At 45.1% G+C, this 19,231-nt stretch overlaps 14 non-coding genes across 14 annotated transcripts; all 14 read left to right on the top strand.

The window, feature by feature from the left end:
* The first annotated feature begins 1,075 nt into the window (after positions 1 to 1,075).
* LOC141191791 (U2 spliceosomal RNA) lies at positions 1,076 to 1,266 on the top strand. Its single transcript, XR_012265494.1, has one exon. It is a non-coding gene; the product is annotated as a U2 spliceosomal RNA (small nuclear RNA).
* A 1,115-nt stretch (positions 1,267 to 2,381) lies between these two features.
* LOC141191790 (U2 spliceosomal RNA) lies at positions 2,382 to 2,572 on the top strand. Its single transcript, XR_012265493.1, has one exon. It is a non-coding gene; the product is annotated as a U2 spliceosomal RNA (small nuclear RNA).
* Positions 2,573 to 3,684: 1,112 nt separating this feature from the next.
* LOC141192061 (U2 spliceosomal RNA) lies at positions 3,685 to 3,875 on the top strand. Its single transcript, XR_012265755.1, has one exon. It is a non-coding gene; the product is annotated as a U2 spliceosomal RNA (small nuclear RNA).
* A 1,112-nt stretch (positions 3,876 to 4,987) lies between these two features.
* LOC141192060 (U2 spliceosomal RNA) lies at positions 4,988 to 5,178 on the top strand. Its single transcript, XR_012265754.1, has one exon. It is a non-coding gene; the product is annotated as a U2 spliceosomal RNA (small nuclear RNA).
* Positions 5,179 to 6,293: 1,115 nt separating this feature from the next.
* LOC141191789 (U2 spliceosomal RNA) lies at positions 6,294 to 6,484 on the top strand. The gene has a single exon (XR_012265492.1). It is a non-coding gene; the product is annotated as a U2 spliceosomal RNA (small nuclear RNA).
* A 1,115-nt stretch (positions 6,485 to 7,599) lies between these two features.
* On the top strand, positions 7,600 to 7,790 carry LOC141192058 (U2 spliceosomal RNA). Its single transcript, XR_012265752.1, has one exon. It is a non-coding gene; the product is annotated as a U2 spliceosomal RNA (small nuclear RNA).
* A 1,115-nt stretch (positions 7,791 to 8,905) lies between these two features.
* LOC141191788 (U2 spliceosomal RNA) lies at positions 8,906 to 9,096 on the top strand. Its single transcript, XR_012265491.1, has one exon. It is a non-coding gene; the product is annotated as a U2 spliceosomal RNA (small nuclear RNA).
* A 1,114-nt stretch (positions 9,097 to 10,210) lies between these two features.
* LOC141191787 (U2 spliceosomal RNA) lies at positions 10,211 to 10,401 on the top strand. Its single transcript, XR_012265490.1, has one exon. It is a non-coding gene; the product is annotated as a U2 spliceosomal RNA (small nuclear RNA).
* Positions 10,402 to 11,516: 1,115 nt separating this feature from the next.
* Positions 11,517 to 11,707, top strand: LOC141191786 (U2 spliceosomal RNA). The gene has a single exon (XR_012265489.1). It is a non-coding gene; the product is annotated as a U2 spliceosomal RNA (small nuclear RNA).
* A 1,114-nt stretch (positions 11,708 to 12,821) lies between these two features.
* Positions 12,822 to 13,012, top strand: LOC141191785 (U2 spliceosomal RNA). The gene has a single exon (XR_012265488.1). It is a non-coding gene; the product is annotated as a U2 spliceosomal RNA (small nuclear RNA).
* Positions 13,013 to 14,124: 1,112 nt separating this feature from the next.
* On the top strand, positions 14,125 to 14,315 carry LOC141191783 (U2 spliceosomal RNA). The gene has a single exon (XR_012265486.1). It is a non-coding gene; the product is annotated as a U2 spliceosomal RNA (small nuclear RNA).
* A 1,114-nt stretch (positions 14,316 to 15,429) lies between these two features.
* On the top strand, positions 15,430 to 15,620 carry LOC141191781 (U2 spliceosomal RNA). Its single transcript, XR_012265485.1, has one exon. It is a non-coding gene; the product is annotated as a U2 spliceosomal RNA (small nuclear RNA).
* Positions 15,621 to 16,735: 1,115 nt separating this feature from the next.
* On the top strand, positions 16,736 to 16,926 carry LOC141191780 (U2 spliceosomal RNA). The gene has a single exon (XR_012265484.1). It is a non-coding gene; the product is annotated as a U2 spliceosomal RNA (small nuclear RNA).
* A 1,115-nt stretch (positions 16,927 to 18,041) lies between these two features.
* LOC141191779 (U2 spliceosomal RNA) lies at positions 18,042 to 18,232 on the top strand. The gene has a single exon (XR_012265483.1). It is a non-coding gene; the product is annotated as a U2 spliceosomal RNA (small nuclear RNA).
* The last annotated feature ends 999 nt before the right edge of the window (positions 18,233 to 19,231 follow it).

Here is a 19,231-nt window from a genome sequence, read left to right as displayed (position 1 = left end):
TTTTTGTTCATTTTGCTTGTTTGTCGGATTTTGGGATGGACTCTTTGGCTTTGCTTTTCTTCTCCTCATTGGATTTTTCATGTTCAAAGTTGCAGAAGCCAGATTACAAGCTCATTTTGGTTCAACTTCAGCAACTGTGCATTGCATTGCCATGTAATGTGATGCAATGCTATCTTTCTAGCTCTCCCTTTTTACTTCCTTTTGGATAAACAGACATATTAGGCAAGCATTTTGGAGCTTTCACCTAAATAACTACAGGTGGTGAGATAAGCTGCACAATATAATTGACCTTTCAGTATATTGTTGCACACACACCATCTATTTAGCAAATGCCCTTGTTATCAACAGCAGCCTTTTAAACTCACCTGAGCTAACAGGTATGTGCGCTGGTTACTCTGCTGCGCTTAAAATTTCTTTTTTGGTTTGCTACAATGCCTTTTCTGAAACGTTGTCTCCCTCTGCTGGAACACTGACTTCTTTCATTTAATGCCTGCAGACTATAAAAGAGAACCCAACCCAAAAAGTTTGGTTGATTAGTCTGTGGCATTCTGTTAAACTGTTGCTTATGGCGGTCTCTGTGAGCTTCTCAGCGACATTCAGCCAGCCAGGTATCCTGCCTGCAGTAGATGGAATGTGGCAATGGAACGCTGGCTGCGCGTGTCATAATAGGCTCTGAGCCTTTATATACCTGTGCACAGCAGCAGCCACCTTCAGTCTGCTGCTGGACAGCCAGCAGCAGCAGCAGCAGCAGGAGAGGTATGTAATCAGGAGCCCTCCTGCTAAGGGTAGACAGCTGCTCGTTCCACCCCACCCCCCGCCTTAATTGGTTCTCCTCCCTTCCAACGGTGTTGAGGCGGGTGGGAACAGCAGGGGGTGAAGGTGCTGTGTTTAAAGAGGTGGAGTTATGCAGATCTAAAACGCGTGGATTGCAGCAGCAGCAAGCCGAAAAGTGCAGGCATGTAAGGGATCTAGAGGTTGACAACATGTCTTCTTAACGGGAGTCCAGGAGCTCATCTCCACAAATGGACTTTTCAGGATCCTTGGGTGGCTCCGTAGTTTGAAACCAATTCTGGTTATCGCTTCTCGGCCTTTTGGCTAAGATCAAGTGTAGTATCTGTTCTTATCAGTTTAATATCTGATACGTCCCCTATCTGGGGACCATATATTAAATGGATTTTTAGAACAGGGAGATGGAAAAAGAGCTTGCTCTGTCCACTCCACGCATTGACCTGGTATTGCAGTATCTCCAGGACCGGTGCACCCCTTCTTTAATGCAGTTTCTAAAATCAGAAAGAATTGAATTCAATGTTTTTTGTTCATTTTGCTTGTTTGTCGGATTTTGGGATGGACTCTTTGGCTTTGCTTTTCTTCTCCTCATTGGATTTTTCATGTTCAAAGTTGCAGAAGCCAGATTACAAGCTCATTTTGGTTCAACTTCAGCAACTGTGCATTGCATTGCCATGTAATGTGATGCAATGCTATCTTTCTAGCTCTCCCTTTTTACTTCCTTTTGGATAAACAGACATATTAGGCAAGCATTTTGGAGCTTTCACCTAAATAACTACAGGTGGTGAGATAAGCTGCACAATATAATTGACCTTTCAGTATATTGTTGCACACACACCATCTATTTAGCAAATGCCCTTGTTATCAACAGCAGCCTTTTAAACTCACCTGAGCTAACAGGTATGTGCGCTGGTTACTCTGCTGCGCTTAAAATTTCTTTTTTGGTTTGCTACAATGCCTTTTCTGAAACGTTGTCTCCCTCTGCTGGAACACTGACTTCTTTCATTTAATGCCTGCAGACTATAAAAGAGAACCCAACCCAAAAAGTTTGGTTGATTAGTCTGTGGCATTCTGTTAAACTGTTGCTTATGGCGGTCTCTGTGAGCTTCTCAGCGACATTCAGCCAGCCAGGTATCCTGCCTGCAGTAGATGGAATGTGGCAATGGAACGCTGGCTGCGCGTGTCATAATAGGCTCTGAGCCTTTATATACCTGTGCACAGCAGCAGCCACCTTCAGTCTGCTGCTGGACAGCCAGCAGCAGCAGCAGCAGGAGAGGTATGTAATCAGGAGCCCTCCTGCTAAGGGTGGACAGCTGCTCGTTCCACCCCACCCCCCGCCTTAATTGGTTCTCCTCCCTTCCAACGGTGTTGAGGCGGGTGGGAACAGCAGGGGGTGAAGGTGCTGTGTTTAAAGAGGTGGAGTTATGCAGATCTAAAACGCGTGGATTGCAGCAGCAGCAAGCCGAAAAGTGCAGGCATGTAAGGGATCTAGAGGTTGACAACATGTCTTCTTAACGGGAGTCCAGGAGCTCATCTCCACAAATGGACTTTTCAGGATCCTTGGGTGGCTCCGTAGTTTGAAACCAATTCTGGTTATCGCTTCTCGGCCTTTTGGCTAAGATCAAGTGTAGTATCTGTTCTTATCAGTTTAATATCTGATACGTCCCCTATCTGGGGACCATATATTAAATGGATTTTTAGAACAGGGAGATGGAAAAAGAGCTTGCTCTGTCCACTCCACGCATTGACCTGGTATTGCAGTATCTCCAGGACCGGTGCACCCCTTCTTTAATGCAGTTTCTAAAATCAGAAAGAATTGAATTCAATGTTTTTTGTTCATTTTGCTTGTTTGTCGGATTTTGGGATGGACTCTTTGACTTTGCTTTTCTTCTCCTCATTGGATTTTTCATGTTCAAAGTTGCAGAAGCCAGATTACAAGCTCATTTTGGTTCAACTTCAGCAACTGTGCATTGCATTGCCATTTAATGTGATGCAATGCTATCTTTCTAGCTCTCCCTTTTTACTTCCTTTTGGATAAACAGACATATTAGGCAAGCATTTTGGAGCTTTCACCTAAATAACTACAGGTGGTGAGATAAGCTGCACAATATAATTGACCTTTCAGTATATTGTTGCACACACACCATCTATTTAGCAAATGCCCTTGTTATCAACAGCAGCCTTTTAAACTCACCTGAGCTAACAGGTATGTGCGCTGGTTACTCTGCTGCGCTTAAAATTTCTTTTTTGGTTTGCTACAATGCCTTTTCTGAAACGTTGTCTCCCTCTGCTGGAACACTGACTTCTTTCATTTAATGCCTGCAGACTATAAAAGAGAACCCAACCCAAAAAGTTTGGTTGATTAGTCTGTGGCATTCTGTTAAACTGTTGCTTATGGCGGTCTCTGTGAGCTTCTCAGCGACATTCAGCCAGCCAGGTATCCTGCCTGCAGTAGATGGAATGTGGCAATGGAACGCTGGCTGCGCGTGTCATAATAGGCTCTGAGCCTTTATATACCTGTGCACAGCAGCAGCCACCTTCAGTCTGCTGCTGGACAGCCAGCAGCAGCAGCAGGAGAGGTATGTAATCAGGAGCCCTCCTGCTAAGGGTAGACAGCTGCTCGTTCCACCCCACCCCCCGCCTTAATTGGTTCTCCTCCCTTCCAACGGTGTTGAGGCGGGTGGGAACAGCAGGGGGTGAAGGTGCTGTGTTTAAAGAGGTGGAGTTATGCAGATCTAAAACGCGTGGATTGCAGCAGCAGCAAGCCGAAAAGTGCAGGCATGTAAGGGATCTAGAGGTTGACAACATGTCTTCTTAACGGGAGTCCAGGAGCTCATCTCCACAAATGGACTTTTCAGGATCCTTGGGTGGCTCCGTAGTTTGAAACCAATTCTGGTTATCGCTTCTCGGCCTTTTGGCTAAGATCAAGTGTAGTATCTGTTCTTATCAGTTTAATATCTGATACGTCCCCTATCTGGGGACCATATATTAAATGGATTTTCAGAACAGGGAGATGGAAAAAGAGCTTGCTCTGTCCACTCCACGCATTGACCTGGTATTGCAGTATCTCCAGGACCGGTGCACCCCTTCTTTAATGCAGTTTCTAAAATCAGAAAGAATTGAATTCAATGTTTTTTGTTCATTTTGCTTGTTTGTCGGATTTTGGGATGGACTCTTTGGCTTTGCTTTTCTTCTCCTCATTGGATTTTTCATGTTCAAAGTTGCAGAAGCCAGATTACAAGCTCATTTTGGTTCAACTTCAGCAACTGTGCATTGCATTGCCATGTAATGTGATGCAATGCTATCTTTCTAGCTCTCCCTTTTTACTTCCTTTTGGATAAACAGACATATTAGGCAAGCATTTTGGAGCTTTCACCTAAATAACTACAGGTGGTGAGATAAGCTGCACAATATAATTGACCTTTCAGTATATTGTTGCACACACACCATCTATTTAGCAAATGCCCTTGTTATCAACAGCAGCCTTTTAAACTCACCTGAGCTAACAGGTATGTGCGCTGGTTACTCTGCTGCGCTTAAAATTTCTTTTTTGGTTTGCTACAATGCCTTTTCTGAAACGTTGTCTCCCTCTGCTGGAACACTGACTTCTTTCATTTAATGCCTGCAGACTATAAAAGAGAACCCAACCCAAAAAGTTTGGTTGATTAGTCTGTGGCATTCTGTTAAACTGTTGCTTATGGCGGTCTCTGTGAGCTTCTCAGCGACATTCAGCCAGCCAGGTATCCTGCCTGCAGTAGATGGAATGTGGCAATGGAACGCTGGCTGCGCGTGTCATAATAGGCTCTGAGCCTTTATATACCTGTGCACAGCAGCAGCCACCTTCAGTCTGCTGCTGGACAGCCAGCAGCAGCAGCAGGAGAGGTATGTAATCAGGAGCCCTCCTGCTAAGGGTAGACAGCTGCTCGTTCCACCCCACCCCCCGCCTTAATTGGTTCTCCTCCCTTCCAACGGTGTTGAGGCGGGTGGGAACAGCAGGGGGTGAAGGTGCTGTGTTTAAAGAGGTGGAGTTATGCAGATCTAAAACGCGTGGATTGCAGCAGCAGCAAGCCGAAAAGTGCAGGCATGTAAGGGATCTAGAGGTTGACAACATGTCTTCTTAACGGGAGTCCAGGAGCTCATCTCCACAAATGGACTTTTCAGGATCCTTGGGTGGCTCCGTAGTTTGAAACCAATTCTGGTTATCGCTTCTCGGCCTTTTGGCTAAGATCAAGTGTAGTATCTGTTCTTATCAGTTTAATATCTGATACGTCCCCTATCTGGGGACCATATATTAAATGGATTTTCAGAACAGGGAGATGGAAAAAGAGCTTGCTCTGTCCACTCCACGCATTGACCTGGTATTGCAGTATCTCCAGGACCGGTGCACCCCTTCTTTAATGCAGTTTCTAAAATCAGAAAGAATTGAATTCAATGTTTTTTGTTCATTTTGCTTGTTTGTCGGATTTTGGGATGGACTCTTTGGCTTTGCTTTTCTTCTCCTCATTGGATTTTTCATGTTCAAAGTTGCAGAAGCCAGATTACAAGCTCATTTTGGTTCAACTTCAGCAACTGTGCATTGCATTGCCATGTAATGTGATGCAATGCTATCTTTCTAGCTCTCCCTTTTTACTTCCTTTTGGATAAACAGACATATTAGGCAAGCATTTTGGAGCTTTCACCTAAATAACTACAGGTGGTGAGATAAGCTGCACAATATAATTGACCTTTCAGTATATTGTTGCACACACACCATCTATTTAGCAAATGCCCTTGTTATCAACAGCAGCCTTTTAAACTCACCTGAGCTAACAGGTATGTGCGCTGGTTACTCTGCTGCGCTTAAAATTTCTTTTTTGGTTTGCTACAATGCCTTTTCTGAAACGTTGTCTCCCTCTGCTGGAACACTGACTTCTTTCATTTAATGCCTGCAGACTATAAAAGAGAACCCAACCCAAAAAGTTTGGTTGATTAGTCTGTGGCATTCTGTTAAACTGTTGCTTATGGCGGTCTCTGTGAGCTTCTCAGCGACATTCAGCCAGCCAGGTATCCTGCCTGCAGTAGATGGAATGTGGCAATGGAACGCTGGCTGCGCGTGTCATAATAGGCTCTGAGCCTTTATATACCTGTGCACAGCAGCAGCCACCTTCAGTCTGCTGCTGGACAGCCAGCAGCAGCAGCAGCAGGAGAGGTATGTAATCAGGAGCCCTCCTGCTAAGGGTAGACAGCTGCTCGTTCCACCCCACCCCCCGCCTTAATTGGTTCTCCTCCCTTCCAACGGTGTTGAGGCGGGTGGGAACAGCAGGGGGTGAAGGTGCTGTGTTTAAAGAGGTGGAGTTATGCAGATCTAAAACGCGTGGATTGCAGCAGCAGCAAGCTGAAAAGTGCAGGCATGTAAGGGATCTAGAGGTTGACAACATGTCTTCTTAACGGGAGTCCAGGAGCTCATCTCCACAAATGGACTTTTCAGGATCCTTGGGTGGCTCCGTAGTTTGAAACCAATTCTGGTTATCGCTTCTCGGCCTTTTGGCTAAGATCAAGTGTAGTATCTGTTCTTATCAGTTTAATATCTGATACGTCCCCTATCTGGGGACCATATATTAAATGGATTTTTAGAACAGGGAGATGGAAAAAGAGCTTGCTCTGTCCACTCCACGCATTGACCTGGTATTGCAGTATCTCCAGGACCGGTGCACCCCTTCTTTAATGCAGTTTCTAAAATCAGAAAGAATTGAATTCAATGTTTTTTGTTCATTTTGCTTGTTTGTCGGATTTTGGGATGGACTCTTTGGCTTTGCTTTTCTTCTCCTCATTGGATTTTTCATGTTCAAAGTTGCAGAAGCCAGGTTACAAGCTCATTTTGGTTCAACTTCAGCAACTGTGCATTGCATTGCCATGTAATGTGATGCAATGCTATCTTTCTAGCTCTCCCTTTTTACTTCCTTTTGGATAAACAGACATATTAGGCAAGCATTTTGGAGCTTTCACCTAAATAACTACAGGTGGTGAGATAAGCTGCACAATATAATTGACCTTTCAGTATATTGTTGCACACACACCATCTATTTAGCAAATGCCCTTGTTATCAACAGCAGCCTTTTAAACTCACCTGAGCTAACAGGTATGTGCGCTGGTTACTCTGCTGCGCTTAAAATTTCTTTTTTGGTTTGCTACAATGCCTTTTCTGAAACGTTGTCTCCCTCTGCTGGAACACTGACTTCTTTCATTTAATGCCTGCAGACTATAAAAGAGAACCCAACCCAAAAAGTTTGGTTGATTAGTCTGTGGCATTCTGTTAAACTGTTGCTTATGGCGGTCTCTGTGAGCTTCTCAGCGACATTCAGCCAGCCAGGTATCCTGCCTGCAGTAGATGGAATGTGGCAATGGAACGCTGGCTGCGCGTGTCATAATAGGCTCTGAGCCTTTATATACCTGTGCACAGCAGCAGCCACCTTCAGTCTGCTGCTGGACAGCCAGCAGCAGCAGCAGCAGGAGAGGTATGTAATCAGGAGCCCTCCTGCTAAGGGTAGACAGCTGCTCATTCCACCCCACCCCCCGCCTTAATTGGTTCTCCTCCCTTCCAACCGTGTTGAGGCGGGTGGGAACAGCAGGGGGTGAAGGTGCTGTGTTTAAAGAGGTGGAGTTATGCAGATCTAAAACGCGTGGATTGCAGCAGCAGCAAGCCGAAAAGTGCAGGCATGTAAGGGATCTAGAGGTTGACAACATGTCTTCTTAACGGGAGTCCAGGAGCTCATCTCCACAAATGGACTTTTCAGGATCCTTGGGTGGCTCCGTAGTTTGAAACCAATTCTGGTTATCGCTTCTCGGCCTTTTGGCTAAGATCAAGTGTAGTATCTGTTCTTATCAGTTTAATATCTGATACGTCCCCTATCTGGGGACCATATATTAAATGGATTTTCAGAACAGGGAGATGGAAAAAGAGCTTGCTCTGTCCACTCCACGCATTGACCTGGTATTGCAGTATCTCCAGGACCGGTGCACCCCTTCTTTAATGCAGTTTCTAAAATCAGAAAGAATTGAATTCAATGTTTTTTGTTCATTTTGCTTGTTTGTCGGATTTTGGGATGGACTCTTTGGCTTTGCTTTTCTTCTCCTCATTGGATTTTTCATGTTCAAAGTTGCAGAAGCCAGATTACAAGCTCATTTTGGTTCAACTTCAGCAACTGTGCATTGCATTGCCATGTAATGTGATGCAATGCTATCTTTCTAGCTCTCCCTTTTTACTTCCTTTTGGATAAACAGACATATTAGGCAAGCATTTTGGAGCTTTCACCTAAATAACTACAGGTGGTGAGATAAGCTGCACAATATAATTGACCTTTCAGTATATTGTTGCACACACACCATCTATTTAGCAAATGCCCTTGTTATCAACAGCAGCCTTTTAAACTCACCTGAGCTAACAGGTATGTGCGCTGGTTACTCTGCTGCGCTTAAAATTTCTTTTTTGGTTTGCTACAATGCCTTTTCTGAAACGTTGTCTCCCTCTGCTGGAACACTGACTTCTTTCATTTAATGCCTGCAGACTATAAAAGAGAACCCAACCCAAAAAGTTTGGTTGATTAGTCTGTGGCATTCTGTTAAACTGTTGCTTATGGCGGTCTCTGTGAGCTTCTCAGCGACATTCAGCCAGCCAGGTATCCTGCCTGCAGTAGATGGAATGTGGCAATGGAACGCTGGCTGCGCGTGTCATAATAGGCTCTGAGCCTTTATATACCTGTTCACAGCAGCAGCCACCTTCAGTCTGCTGCTGGACAGCCAGCAGCAGCAGCAGCAGGAGAGGTATGTAATCAGGAGCCCTCCTGCTAAGGGTAGACAGCTGCTCATTCCACCCCACCCCCCGCCTTAATTGGTTCTCCTCCCTTCCAACCGTGTTGAGGCGGGTGGGAACAGCAGGGGGTGAAGGTGCTGTGTTTAAAGAGGTGGAGTTATGCAGATCTAAAACGCGTGGATTGCAGCAGCAGCAAGCCGAAAAGTGCAGGCATGTAAGGGATCTAGAGGTTGACAACATGTCTTCTTAACGGGAGTCCAGGAGCTCATCTCCACAAATGGACTTTTCAGGATCCTTGGGTGGCTCCGTAGTTTGAAACCAATTCTGGTTATCGCTTCTCGGCCTTTTGGCTAAGATCAAGTGTAGTATCTGTTCTTATCAGTTTAATATCTGATACGTCCCCTATCTGGGGACCATATATTAAATGGATTTTTAGAACAGGGAGATGGAAAAAGAGCTTGCTCTGTCCACTCCACGCATTGACCTGGTATTGCAGTATCTCCAGGACCGGTGCACCCCTTCTTTAATGCAGTTTCTAAAATCAGAAAGAATTGAATTCAATGTTTTTTGTTCATTTTGCTTGTTTGTCGGATTTTGGGATGGACTCTTTGGCTTTGCTTTTCTTCTCCTCATTGGATTTTTCATGTTCAAAGTTGCAGAAGCCAGATTACAAGCTCATTTTGGTTCAACTTCAGCAACTGTGCATTGCATTGCCATGTAATGTGATGCAATGCTATCTTTCTAGCTCTCCCTTTTTACTTCCTTTTGGATAAACAGACATATTAGGCAAGCATTTTGGAGCTTTCACCTAAATAACTACAGGTGGTGAGATAAGCTGCACAATATAATTGACCTTTCAGTATATTGTTGCACACACACCATCTATTTAGCAAATGCCCTTGTTATCAACAGCAGCCTTTTAAACTCACCTGAGCTAACAGGTATGTGCGCTGGTTACTCTGCTGCGCTTAAAATTTCTTTTTTGGTTTGCTACAATGCCTTTTCTGAAACGTTGTCTCCCTCTGCTGGAACACTGACTTCTTTCATTTAATGCCTGCAGACTATAAAAGAGAACCCAACCCAAAAAGTTTGGTTGATTAGTCTGTGGCATTCTGTTAAACTGTTGCTTATGGCGGTCTCTGTGAGCTTCTCAGCGACATTCAGCCAGCCAGGTATCCTGCCTGCAGTAGATGGAATGTGGCAATGGAACGCTGGCTGCGCGTGTCATAATAGGCTCTGAGCCTTTATATACCTGTGCACAGCAGCAGCCACCTTCAGTCTGCTGCTGGACAGCCAGCAGCAGCAGCAGCAGGAGAGGTATGTAATCAGGAGCCCTCCTGCTAAGGGTAGACAGCTGCTCGTTCCACCCCACCCCCGCCTTAATTGGTTCTCCTCCCTTCCAACGGTGTTGAGGCGGGTGGGAACAGCAGGGGGTGAAGGTGCTGTGTTTAAAGAGGTGGAGTTATGCAGATCTAAAACGCGTGGATTGCAGCAGCAGCAAGCCGAAAAGTGCAGGCATGTAAGGGATCTAGAGGTTGACAACATGTCTTCTTAACGGGAGTCCAGGAGCTCATCTCCACAAATGGACTTTTCAGGATCCTTGGGTGGCTCCGTAGTTTGAAACCAATTCTGGTTATCGCTTCTCGGCCTTTTGGCTAAGATCAAGTGTAGTATCTGTTCTTATCAGTTTAATATCTGATACGTCCCCTATCTGGGGACCATATATTAAATGGATTTTTAGAACAGGGAGATGGAAAAAGAGCTTGCTCTGTCCACTCCACGCATTGACCTGGTATTGCAGTATCTCCAGGACCGGTGCACCCCTTCTTTAATGCAGTTTCTAAAATCAGAAAGAATTGAATTCAATGTTTTTTGTTCATTTTGCTTGTTTGTCGGATTTTGGGATGGACTCTTTGGCTTTGCTTTTCTTCTCCTCATTGGATTTTTCATGTTCAAAGTTGCAGAAGCCAGATTACAAGCTCATTTTGGTTCAACTTCAGCAACTGTGCATTGCATTGCCATGTAATGTGATGCAATGCTATCTTTCTAGCTCTCCCTTTTTACTTCCTTTTGGATAAACAGACATATTAGGCAAGCATTTTGGAGCTTTCACCTAAATAACTACAGGTGGTGAGATAAGCTGCACAATATAATTGACCTTTCAGTATATTGTTGCACACACACCATCTATTTAGCAAATGCCCTTGTTATCAACAGCAGCCTTTTAAACTCACCTGAGCTAACAGGTATGTGCGCTGGTTACTCTGCTGCGCTTAAAATTTCTTTTTTGGTTTGCTACAATGCCTTTTCTGAAACGTTGTCTCCCTCTGCTGGAACACTGACTTCTTTCATTTAATGCCTGCAGACTATAAAAGAGAACCCAACCCAAAAAGTTTGGTTGATTAGTCTGTGGCATTCTGTTAAACTGTTGCTTATGGCGGTCTCTGTGAGCTTCTCAGCGACATTCAGCCAGCCAGGTATCCTGCCTGCAGTAGATGGAATGTGGCAATGGAACGCTGGCTGCGCGTGTCATAATAGGCTCTGAGCCTTTATATACCTGTGCACAGCAGCAGCCACCTTCAGTCTGCTGCTGGACAGCCAGCAGCAGCAGCAGCAGGAGAGGTATGTAATCAGGAGCCCTCCTGCTAAGGGTAGACAGCTGCTCGTTCCACCCCACCCCCCGCCTTAATTGGTTCTCCTCCCTTCCAACGGTGTTGAGGCGGGTGGGAACAGCAGGGGGTGAAGGTGCTGTGTTTAAAGAGGTGGAGTTATGCAGATCTAAAACGCGTGGATTGCAGCAGCAGCAAGCCGAAAAGTGCAGGCATGTAAGGGATCTAGAGGTTGACAACATGTCTTCTTAACGGGAGTCCAGGAGCTCATCTCCACAAATGGACTTTTCAGGATCCTTGGGTGGCTCCGTAGTTTGAAACCAATTCTGGTTATCGCTTCTCGGCCTTTTGGCTAAGATCAAGTGTAGTATCTGTTCTTATCAGTTTAATATCTGATACGTCCCCTATCTGGGGACCATATATTAAATGGATTTTTAGAACAGGGAGATGGAAAAAGAGCTTGCTCTGTCCACTCCACGCATTGACCTGGTATTGCAGTATCTCCAGGACCGGTGCACCCCTTCTTTAATGCAGTTTCTAAAATCAGAAAGAATTGAATTCAATGTTTTTTGTTCATTTTGCTTGTTTGTCGGATTTTGGGATGGACTCTTTGGCTTTGCTTTTCTTCTCCTCATTGGATTTTTCATGTTCAAAGTTGCAGAAGCCAGATTACAAGCTCATTTTGGTTCAACTTCAGCAACTGTGCATTGCATTGCCATGTAATGTGATGCAATGCTATCTTTCTAGCTCTCCCTTTTTACTTCCTTTTGGATAAACAGACATATTAGGCAAGCATTTTGGAGCTTTCACCTAAATAACTACAGGTGGTGAGATAAGCTGCACAATATAATTGACCTTTCAGTATATTGTTGCACACACACCATCTATTTAGCAAATGCCCTTGTTATCAACAGCAGCCTTTTAAACTCACCTGAGCTAACAGGTATGTGCGCTGGTTACTCTGCTGCGCTTAAAATTTCTTTTTTGGTTTGCTACAATGCCTTTTCTGAAACGTTGTCTCCCTCTGCTGGAACACTGACTTCTTTCATTTAATGCCTGCAGACTATAAAAGAGAACCCAACCCAAAAAGTTTGGTTGATTAGTCTGTGGCATTCTGTTAAACTGTTGCTTATGGCGGTCTCTGTGAGCTTCTCAGCGACATTCAGCCAGCCAGGTATCCTGCCTGCAGTAGATGGAATGTGGCAATGGAACGCTGGCTGCGCGTGTCATAATAGGCTCTGAGCCTTTATATACCTGTGCACAGCAGCAGCCACCTTCAGTCTGCTGCTGGACAGCCAGCAGCAGCAGCAGCAGGAGAGGTATGTAATCAGGAGCCCTCCTGCTAAGGGTAGACAGCTGCTCGTTCCACCCCACCCCCGCCTTAATTGGTTCTCCTCCCTTCCAACGGTGTTGAGGCGGGTGGGAACAGCAGGGGGTGAAGGTGCTGTGTTTAAAGAGGTGGAGTTATGCAGATCTAAAACGCGTGGATTGCAGCAGCAGCAAGCCGAAAAGTGCAGGCATGTAAGGGATCTAGAGGTTGACAACATGTCTTCTTAACGGGAGTCCAGGAGCTCATCTCCACAAATGGACTTTTCAGGATCCTTGGGTGGCTCCGTAGTTTGAAACCAATTCTGGTTATCGCTTCTCGGCCTTTTGGCTAAGATCAAGTGTAGTATCTGTTCTTATCAGTTTAATATCTGATACGTCCCCTATCTGGGGACCATATATTAAATGGATTTTTAGAACAGGGAGATGGAAAAAGAGCTTGCTCTGTCCACTCCACGCATTGACCTGGTATTGCAGTATCTCCAGGACCGGTGCACCCCTTCTTTAATGCAGTTTCTAAAATCAGAAAGAATTGAATTCAATGTTTTTTGTTCATTTTGCTTGTTTGTCGGATTTTGGGATGGACTCTTTGGCTTTGCTTTTCTTCTCCTCATTGGATTTTTCATGTTCAAAGTTGCAGAAGCCAGATTACAAGCTCATTTTGGTTCAACTTCAGCAACTGTGCATTGCATTGCCATGTAATGTGATGCAATGCTATCTTTCTAGCTCTCCCTTTTTACTTCCTTTTGGATAAACAGACATATTAGGCAAGCATTTTGGAGCTTTCACCTAAATAACTACAGGTGGTGAGATAAGCTGCACAATATAATTGACCTTTCAGTATATTGTTGCACACACACCATCTATTTAGCAAATGCCCTTGTTATCAACAGCAGCCTTTTAAACTCACCTGAGCTAACAGGTATGTGCGCTGGTTACTCTGCTGCGCTTAAAATTTCTTTTTTGGTTTGCTACAATGCCTTTTCTGAAACGTTGTCTCCCTCTGCTGGAACACTGACTTCTTTCATTTAATGCCTGCAGACTATAAAAGAGAACCCAACCCAAAAAGTTTGGTTGATTAGTCTGTGGCATTCTGTTAAACTGTTGCTTATGGCGGTCTCTGTGAGCTTCTCAGCGACATTCAGCCAGCCAGGTACCCTGCCTGCAGTAGATGGAATGTGGCAATGGAACGCTGGCTGCGCGTGTCATAATAGGCTCTGAGCCTTTATATACCTGTGCACAGCAGCAGCCACCTTCAGTCTGCTGCTGGACAGCCAGCAGCAGCAGCAGGAGAGGTATGTAATCAGGAGCCCTCCTGCTAAGGGTAGACAGCTGCTCGTTCCACCCCACCCCCCGCCTTAATTGGTTCTCCTCCCTTCCAACGGTGTTGAGGCGGGTGGGAACAGCAGGGGGTGAAGGTGCTGTGTTTAAAGAGGTGGAGTTATGCAGATCTAAAACGCGTGGATTGCAGCAGCAGCAAGCCGAAAAGTGCAGGCATGTAAGGGATCTAGAGGTTGACAACATGTCTTCTTAACGGGAGTCCAGGAGCTCATCTCCACAAATGGACTTTTCAGGATCCTTGGGTGGCTCCGTAGTTTGAAACCAATTCTGGTTATCGCTTCTCGGCCTTTTGGCTAAGATCAAGTGTAGTATCTGTTCTTATCAGTTTAATATCTGATACGTCCCCTATCTGGGGACCATATATTAAATGGATTTTTAGAACAGGGAGATGGAAAAAGAGCTTGCTCTGTCCACTCCACGCATTGACCTGGTATTGCAGTATCTCCAGGACCGGTGCACCCCTTCTTTAATGCAGTTTCTAAAATCAGAAAGAATTGAATTCAATGTTTTTTGTTCATTTTGCTTGTTTGTCGGATTTTGGGATGGACTCTTTGGCTTTGCTTTTCTTCTCCTCATTGGATTTTTCATGTTCAAAGTTGCAGAAGCCAGATTACAAGCTCATTTTGGTTCAACTTCAGCAACTGTGCATTGCATTGCCATGTAATGTGATGCAATGCTATCTTTCTAGCTCTCCCTTTTTACTTCCTTTTGGATAAACAGACATATTAGGCAAGCATTTTGGAGCTTTCACCTAAATAACTACAGGTGGTGAGATCAGCTGCACAATATAATTGACCTTTCAGTATATTGTTGCACACACACCATCTATTTAGCAAATGCCCTTGTTATCAACAGCAGCCTTTTAAACTCACCTGAGCTAACAGGTATGTGCGCTGGTTACTCTGCTGCGCTTAAAATTTCTTTTTTGGTTTGCTACAATGCCTTTTCTGAAACGTTGTCTCCCTCTGCTGGAACACTGACTTCTTTCATTTAATGCCTGCAGACTATAAAAGAGAACCCAACCCAAAAAGTTTGGTTGATTAGTCTGTGGCATTCTGTTAAACTGTTGCTTATGGCGGTCTCTGTGAGCTTCTCAGCGACATTCAGCCAGCCAGGTATCCTGCCTGCAGTAGATGGAATGTGGCAATGGAACGCTGGCTGCGCGTGTCATAATAGGCTCTGAGCCTTTATATACCTGTGCACAGCAGCAGCCACCTTCAGTCTGCTGCTGGACAGCCAGCAGCAGCAGCAGCAGGAGAGGTATGTAATCAGGAGCCCTCCTGCTAAGGGTAGACAGCTGCTCGTTCCACCCCACCCCCGCCTTAATTGGTTCTCCTCCCTTCCAACGGTGTTGAGGCGGGTGGGAACAGCAGGGGGTGAAGGTGCTGTGTTTAAAGAGGTGGAGTTATGCAGATCTAAAACGCGTGGATTGCAGCAGCAGCAAGCCGAAAAGTGCAGGCATGTAAGGGATCTAGAGGTTGACAACATGTCTTCTTAACGGGAGTCCAGGAGCTCATCTCCACAAATGGACTTTTCAGGATCCTTGGGTGGCTCCGTAGTTTGAAACCAATTCTGGTTATCGCTTCTCGGCCTTTTGGCTAAGATCAAGTGTAGTATCTGTTCTTATCAGTTTAATATCTGATACGTCCCCTATCTGGGGACCATATATTAAATGGATTTTTAGAACAGGGAGATGGAAAAAGAGCTTGCTCTGTCCACTCCACGCATTGACCTGGTATTGCAGTATCTCCAGGACCGGTGCACCCCTTCTTTAATGCAGTTTCTAAAATCAGAAAGAATTGAATTCAATGTTTTTTGTTCATTTTGCTTGTTTGTCGGATTTTGGGATGGACTCTTTGGCTTTGCTTTTCTTCTCCTCATTGGATTTTTCATGTTCAAAGTTGCAGAAGCCAGATTACAAGCTCATTTTGGTTCAACTTCAGCAACTGTGCATTGCATTGCCATGTAATGTGATGCAATGCTATCTTTCTAGCTCTCCCTTTTTACTTCCTTTTGGATAAACAGACATATTAGGCAAGCATTTTGGAGCTTTCACCTAAATAACTACAGGTGGTGAGATAAGCTGCACAATATAATTGACCTTTCAGTATATTGTTGCACACACACCATCTATTTAGCAAATGCCCTTGTTATCAACAGCAGCCTTTTAAACTCACCTGAGCTAACAGGTATGTGCGCTGGTTACTCTGCTGCGCTTAAAATTTCTTTTTTGGTTTGCTACAATGCCTTTTCTGAAACGTTGTCTCCCTCTGCTGGAACACTGACTTCTTTCATTTAATGCCTGCAGACTATAAAAGAGAACCCAACCCAAAAAGTTTGGTTGATTAGTCTGTGGCATTCTGTTAAACTGTTGCTTATGGCGGTCTCTGTGAGCTTCTCAGCGACATTCAGCCAGCCAGGTATCCTGCCTGCAGTAGATGGAATGTGGCAATGGAACGCTGGCTGCGCGTGTCATAATAGGCTCTGAGCCTTTATATACCTGTGCACAGCAGCAGCCACCTTCAGTCTGCTGCTGGACAGCCAGCAGCAGCAGCAGCAGGAGAGGTATGTAATCAGGAGCCCTCCTGCTAAGGGTAGACAGCTGCTCGTTCCACCCCACCCCCCGCCTTAATTGGTTCTCCTCCCTTCCAACGGTGTTGAGGCGGGTGGGAACAGCAGGGGGTGAAGGTGCTGTGTTTAAAGAGGTGGAGTTATGCAGATCTAAAACGCGTGGATTGCAGCAGCAGCAAGCCGAAAAGTGCAGGCATGTAAGGGATCTAGAGGTTGACAACATGTCTTCTTAACGGGAGTCCAGGAGCTCATCTCCACAAATGGACTTTTCAGGATCCTTGGGTGGCTCCGTAGTTTGAAACCAATTCTGGTTATCGCTTCTCGGCCTTTTGGCTAAGATCAAGTGTAGTATCTGTTCTTATCAGTTTAATATCTGATACGTCCCCTATCTGGGGACCATATATTAAATGGATTTTTAGAACAGGGAGATGGAAAAAGAGCTTGCTCTGTCCACTCCACGCATTGACCTGGTATTGCAGTATCTCCAGGACCGGTGCACCCCTTCTTTAATGCAGTTTCTAAAATCAGAAAGAATTGAATTCAATGTTTTTTGTTCATTTTGCTTGTTTGTCGGATTTTGGGATGGACTCTTTGGCTTTGCTTTTCTTCTCCTCATTGGATTTTTCATGTTCAAAGTTGCAGAAGCCAGATTACAAGCTCATTTTGGTTCAACTTCAGCAACTGTGCATTGCATTGCCATGTAATGTGATGCAATGCTATCTTTCTAGCTCTCCCTTTTTACTTCCTTTTGGATAAACAGACATATTAGGCAAGCATTTTGGAGCTTTCACCTAAATAACTACAGGTGGTGAGATAAGCTGCACAATATAATTGACCTTTCAGTATATTGTTGCACACACACCATCTATTTAGCAAATGCCCTTGTTATCAACAGCAGCCTTTTAAACTCACCTGAGCTAACAGGTATGTGCGCTGGTTACTCTGCTGCGCTTAAAATTTCTTTTTTGGTTTGCTACAATGCCTTTTCTGAAACGTTGTCTCCCTCTGCTGGAACACTGACTTCTTTCATTTAATGCCTGCAGACTATAAAAGAGAACCCAACCCAAAAAGTTTGGTTGATTAGTCTGTGGCATTCTGTTAAACTGTTGCTTATGGCGGTCTCTGTGAGCTTCTCAGCGACATTCAGCCAGCCAGGTATCCTGCCTGCAGTAGATGGAATGTGGCAATGGAACGCTGGCTGCGCGTGTCATAATAGGCTCTGAGCCTTTATATACCTGTGCACAGCAGCAGCCACCTTCAGTCTGCTGCTGGACAGCCAGCAGCAGCAGCAGCAGGAGAGGTATGTAATCAGGAGCCCTCCTGCTAAGGGTAGACAGCTGCTCGTTCCACCCCACCCCCCGCCTTAATTGGTTCTCCTCCCTTCCAACGGTGTTGAGGCGGGTGGGAACAGCAGGGGGTGAAGGTGCTGTGTTTAAAGAGGTGGAGTTATGCAGATCTAAAACGCGTGGATTGCAGCAGCAGCAAGCCGAAAAGTGCAGGCATGTAAGGGATCTAGAGGTTGACAACATGTCTTCTTAACGGGAGTCCAGGAGCTCATCTCCACAAATGGACTTTTCAGGATCCTTGGGTGGCTCCGTAGTTTGAAACCAATTCTGGTTATCGCTTCTCGGCCTTTTGGCTAAGATCAAGTGTAGTATCTGTTCTTATCAGTTTAATATCTGATACGTCCCCTATCTGGGGACCATATATTAAATGGATTTTTAGAACAGGGAGATGGAAAAAGAGCTTGCTCTGTCCACTCCACGCATTGACCTGGTATTGCAGTATCTCCAGGACCGGTGCACCCCTTCTTTAATGCAGTTTCTAAAATCAGAAAGAATTGAATTCAATGTTTTTTGTTCATTTTGCTTGTTTGTCGGATTTTGGGATGGACTCTTTGGCTTTGCTTTTCTTCTCCTCATTGGATTTTTCATGTTCAAAGTTGCAGAAGCCAGATTACAAGCTCATTTTGGTTCAACTTCAGCAACTGTGCATTGCATTGCCATGTAATGTGATGCAATGCTATCTTTCTAGCTCTCCCTTTTTACTTCCTTTTGGATAAACAGACATATTAGGCAAGCATTTTGGAGCTTTCACCTAAATAACTACAGGTGGTGAGATCAGCTGCACAATATAATTGACCTTTCAGTATATTGTTGCACACACACCATCTATTTAGCAAATGCCCTTGTTATCAACAGCAGCCTTTTAAACTCACCTGAGCTAACAGGTATGTGCGCTGGTTTCTCTGCTGCGCTTAAAATTTCTTTTTTGGTTTGCTACAATGCCTTTTCTGAAACGTTGTCTCCCTCTGCTGGAACACTGACTTCTTTCATTTAATGCCTGCAGACTATAAAAGAGAACCCAACCCAAAAAGTTTGGTTGATTAGTCTGTGGCATTCTGTTAAACTGTTGCTTATGGCGGTCTCTGTGAGCTTCTCAGCGACATTCAGCCAGCCAGGTATCCTGCCTGCAGTAGATGGAATGTGGCAATGGAACGCTGGCTGCGCGTGTCATAATAGGCTCTGAGCCTTTATATACCTGTGCACAGCAGCAGCCACCTTCAGTCTGCTGCTGGACAGCCAGCAGCAGCAGCAGCAGGAGAGGTATGTAATCAGGAGCCCTCCTGCTAAGGGTAGACAGCTGCTCGTTCCACCCCACCCCCGCCTTAATTGGTTCTCCTCCCTTCCAACGGTGTTGAGGCGGGTGGGAACAGCAGGGGGTGAAGGTGCTGTGTTTAAAGAGGTGGAGTTATGCAGATCTAAAACGCGTGGATTGCAGCAGCAGCAAGCCGAAAAGTGCAGGCATG

The sequence above is a fragment of the Phyllobates terribilis genome, unplaced genomic scaffold (genome assembly GCF_046119375.1).
Source record: "Phyllobates terribilis strain yellow unplaced genomic scaffold, ASM4611937v1 Scaffold_52__1_contigs__length_9100884, whole genome shotgun sequence".
NCBI classification, from domain to species: domain Eukaryota; kingdom Metazoa; phylum Chordata; class Amphibia; order Anura; family Dendrobatidae; genus Phyllobates; species Phyllobates terribilis.
The sequence above is the reverse complement of the archived record's forward strand: the minus strand, read 5'-3'. Positions and strand labels throughout refer to the sequence as shown.